This window comes from Penaeus monodon, chromosome 8, assembly GCF_015228065.2.
Source record: "Penaeus monodon isolate SGIC_2016 chromosome 8, NSTDA_Pmon_1, whole genome shotgun sequence".
Lineage (NCBI taxonomy): Eukaryota > Metazoa > Arthropoda > Malacostraca > Decapoda > Penaeidae > Penaeus > Penaeus monodon.
In genome coordinates this window covers 26,862,731-26,867,730 of record NC_051393.1, presented here as the reverse complement: position 1 = coordinate 26,867,730, position 5,000 = coordinate 26,862,731, and the positions used below count along the sequence as shown (strand labels likewise).

The following is a 5,000-nucleotide window of genomic DNA, read 5'->3' as shown; positions in this document are numbered from 1 at the left end:
GATAATGACAAGAAATAATAATAATGTCGATGATGAGAAAGGGAGGAAGAGGAGAATATGATAAAAATAATGATATTCTTAACAATAGTAATAAAATGATGATAAGGGCCAATCATTACTATCATCACCATTATTATCATAATCAATATTATCACCATCATTGTTATTATTATCATTGTCATCTTTATTATTAATATAAAGAATATTAAAAAAACGACAATAATACTACCGTTAGCAAATAAACCAATATTAGCTATAACAAGATCCGCATCACTAACAATGAAAAAACAATAACAACCCACAACCCCCCCCCAAAAAAAAAAAGAACGCATCGTGCACACACTCTCTCTCTCCCTGAAGAGGCCGCAAAACAGGGCTCTGGTACCACCGCGTTACGAACAACAGGCTAAGTGGCTTCATAAAGTGGCTCGCGAGGTTTTTACGGCCGTGTTGTGTACTGCTCAGCCGAGTTAAGGTAGGAGAGGGGTAGGGGGAGAGGGAAGGGGATGTGGTGGGGGGTAGGGACATGGGAATAAGGATGAGGATGTTGGGGGGGGGGGAGGTGAAGAAGTGGAGGATAAGGAAATGTGGGGGTGTGAGGAATTGGGGGTAAGAGCATTGGGAGGCTAAGGGGATGGGGATAGAGAATGGAAGTTTACTGAGGAAGAAAGGGGGAGATAAAACTTGGGGGTGAGAAGGAGAGTAAAAAAAAGGAGAGAGGGGAGAGGGAGGGAGAGAAGGATGGAAGAGGAAGGGCTGAGGGAGGGGGGGGGTGTTGAGAGACGGAGGGAAGGCGGAGAGGAGGGAGACAGGAAAATATGGAGGGAAGTAGGGAGTAAATATGAGAGAGGGAGGAGGGAAGAGAGAGAAGATGGAAGGAGAGAAGTGTAGCACGGAGGGAGTCGCAGTAGTAAGGAGAGTGGAGAAGTGTAAGACGACAAGGGAAACAAAGGAGGGAGGAGGGAAGGAAGGGAAGAGGGAGAGAAGAAAGGAGGGAAAGTGAGGGAAGAGGGAGGGAAGAAGGGAAGGAGGAGGAGAGTGAGCGAAGGAGAGGAGAAATGAGGGAAAGGGAGGAATGGAAGTGAGGGGAGATGAAAATAGGAAGAAGGGAAAGGAGGGAGTAAGGAGAAAAGAAAGCACGGAGGAACGAAGGGAGGGAAGAGAGAGGAAAAAAGAACAAGGAGGGAAGGAGAGAGGGAGGAAGGTGGGAAGAGGAGGGAAAGAAAGAGGAGAGTGGGAATAGGGGAGAGAGGCTGGGAAGAGGAAAGGAGGAGGGGAAGAGGAGAAAGAGGGAGGGAGAGAGGGAGGGAGGGACAGACGACCTTTATATTCAGAACAGCCTTTCGTGAAAGTTTTTGCTCGAAATTTATGTTGTGTTTCGTTTTCTTTGTCTGCGTGATCTATGTATCTATCTAATCATACTGATGGGACGCGAGTGCAGGAAGAGAGAGAAAGAGTGACAGAGAGAGAGAGAGAGAGAGAGAGAGAGAGAGAGAGAGAGAGAGAGAGAGAGAGAGAGAGAGAGAGAGAGAGAGAGAGAGAGAGAGAGAGAGAGAGAGAGAGAAGAGAGAGAGAGAGAGAGAGAGAGAGAGAGCGACGGGTCGAGGGCCCACTTCCCAGAATATGACCAAAAGGCCAAACAGCCACTTTGGGCATTTAGCTGAACAGACGAGCAGGAAGCGACCGAGACGAGTGCGTGGCCGAAGCACTTCTCAGACGTCGAAATATTTTTGTCGCGACGCCTTTTAGAAGCGTAAAATCTATCTAAAGTGTGTTATGGCGTCCCGTGGGGTGTAGTGCTTGTCGTCGGTCATACTCAAGAGCCTGTTTGCAGTAAAAGTATTTTCCGTGGAAGTTGCAGTACTTTAGGTATAAGTAAGAACATCAAGGGCATTGTATATAGCCGAATAGTATCAACAACAATGACAATTGTTTGAATAGCACTGAACAAACTAGCTATTTCTATTTGTATTCCTATTACTAATACAAATGACAAAAAACTACTTTATCAACACTAACAAAAACATGTCTAATGTAGTTATAACCACCGATAGCAATAGCAACACTGAAGAAATATTAATAACAGAAACCAATAACCTGCAACCTTACTGCCGAGGAATCCAGCTTAATATCGGATTCCAGCTGCATCTTTCATTCCTTGCAATATATTCAATCATCTCCTTCGTTGCAAGTCAACAAAAACAGGTGAGCGAGTTTCTTTTTAGGGGGAAAGGGTAGGGAATACACACACACACATACACATACACACACACACATACACATACACATACACATACACATACACATACACATACACACACACACACACACACACACACACACACACACACACACACACACACACACACACACACACACACACACACACACACACACACACACACACACACACACACACACACACACACACACACACACATAGATAGATATAGATTAGAAATAGATACATATAGACAGATAGATAGATAGATATACATTATTTGTATACACACACATACAGAGAGGTAGAGAGAGAGAGAAATAGAGAAATAGAGAGATAGAAGGATAGAGAGATAGATAGAGAGGGAGAGAGAGAGAGAGAGAGAGAGAGAGAGAGAGAGAGAGAGAGAGAGAGAGAGGAGAGAGAGAGAGAGAGAGAGAGAGAGAGAGGAGAGAGAGAGAGGGAGGAGAGAGAGTGAGGTAGCAGAGAGAGTGAGGTAGCAGAGAGAGTGAGGGAACAGAGAGAGGGAGAGCGAGAGAGAGAGAGAAAGCGAGAGAGAGAGAGAGAGAACAAGAGAGAGAGAGAGCGAGAGAGAGAGCGAGAGAGAGAGCGAGAGAGAGAGCGAGAGAGAGCGAGAGAGAGAGAGAGAGAGCGAGAGAGCGAGGGCGAGAGCGAGAGAGAGACGAGTGCTTACTTCCCCGTTTGTTTGCCTGCTTGTGGAATAATAAACCGTAACTTTCTTAAAGGCCGGAAAGGTTTACACGAGACATACACCCCTTTTTCTCGCCGCGAATTCACGTGTAAATGCACTGAGAAGGGATTCCGCTTTTGACACTATTTATTCGAGGTTTGTTTGTGTGTTTGTGCAGCCTGGTTTGGCGTGAAAAGAGGAGGAAAGTGCTTGGTGTTTGGGTGTGCACTCGAGTGAGGTGCGGTCGTGTGTGTGTGAGCTTGACGAATCGCGCATAATCTAAATATATATATCTACACCCTGCCATCGCGTTTCTGTGTCTTCGAAGCGTGTGTACATAAAACAAAGCCCCGTGTACATAATTTGCACATACAATGACTATTTAAAAAAAAGCCTCATCATGGTGGATACGACAGCGTATAAACCCCTTACCCCCCCCCCCCTCCTCTAATCTACTTACCCCCACGCCAATCCCCACCTGTCAAGCCTGTGTCTAACCACAGCCTTGGCATTCGATGGCAGGGAGGAACACGCTGTCATCCACGTCACACTCGCTATCATCAGCGTCAAAACCCGTAATCGTGCTCATGTCATCAACCGTATCAGAAGAACGCAGCCCGACCTTCAACCCATGACAGAATCACGACAAGTTCACTGACAGACGACTTTAAAAAATCTAAGAAATATACACTCCTCCCCACACGCATATAATAATAATAATAATAATAATAATAATAATAATAATAATAATAATAATAATAATAATAATAATAACAACAACCAAAAAAAGTGGGAAAGGGAGAAATGAAACCAGAAAACTGAATCAAGGTTGAATTTAAGGAATAGGTGGGGAACTAGAAACCTTAAATTATGCAGCTCAGGATTATGCGAAAAGAAGGAAAAGAAGAATAAAAAAATGCCCCTGCCTCATTACTCCGTTACAAAAGAGATGTATTTACACTCCAGTCAAGAGGAGGAGAAGGAGAGAGAGAGAGGAAGAGAGCGCAAGGAACTGCATGTTTCCGGAATGCGGTTGGAGATGGAGGAAATGGAAGAGAGAGAGAGACAGACAGACAGAGACAGAGAGTCAATAACACTATCAAACAAAGAAAGATAAAAAACCAAAAATGTAAAGATTCAAAGCCCTCTCCTAAAAAAAGGAGCAAAACAAAATACAAACAAACAACATGAACAGATAAAATCAAAGCGACAAAAGACACGCATCACGGCTCAATGGAACAAGCATCAGCGTCCACCACACTTAACACTCCTTTGTATTGGTTTCCATTGTCTACGCATAAGCGGTCTCTGTTCCGCGTTGGTTAACCTTGTCTGACCTGCCTCTCTTATCGACAAAGCACGGTTACCCAGCCAAACAGAGCGCAGGTCAGTTGCTTTTCTAAACCGATTAGACTCATGCAATCGCACAGTTCAAGAAGTGGATGGTTTGCGGTCAGTCATTTTATTTCACATAGGGTAAGTGTAATTCTAGCTATCCAAGCAACATGAGAAAACATGAGCGAACACAGGAGTTTTATGTTAATATTCTTTTGAGCATAAATATTCGTTATATATAAGCCTTCCCCTTCTAAGGTTTTGCCGAAAACACCCCTTAATAGGCATAAGAGCTACGCCAAGAGAGAGAGAGAGAGAGGGAGAGGGGGAGAGAGAGAGAGAGAGAGAGAGAGAGAGAGAGAGAGAGAGAGAGAGAGAGAGAGAGGGAGGGAGAGAGAGAGAGAGAGAGAGAAATAGAGAGAGAGGAGGTGGGGTGATGGGAGAGGAGAATTTGTATTAAATTGGTGGCTCCCTGTGTTACGAGGTGATCAATAAACTTTTTTTGGAGTATCTCTGAACAGCGAGAAAATCGATGAAAGGGCACCGAGCTTACCTTGTTACTTTCTCTGGTGGTTGCAGGGGTCTCTCTCTCTCTCAGTAGTTCCTGTAATGAAAACGATGGCGGTAAATATATATATATATATTTTTTTTGTAAGGAAGAATTTCTTGTTGTGATGAGGATGTTGTTGCCTGACAGTGCGCTCCCTTTTCTGTCTTTCTTTTCTTTATTCTTTGTCTTTTTTATCTTCTTCT

General features: G+C 44.1%; 1 protein-coding gene across 1 annotated transcript in view; it reads right to left on the bottom strand.

Moving 5' to 3' along the window:
* The window catches only part of LOC119576268 (hemicentin-2-like), a 202,674-nt gene that overhangs the window by 146,802 nt on the left and 50,872 nt on the right, over window positions 1-5,000 (bottom strand). The window contains 1 exon segment of the mRNA XM_037923864.1: window positions 4,801-4,851. The gene's annotated coding sequence lies outside the window, so the exon portion shown is untranslated.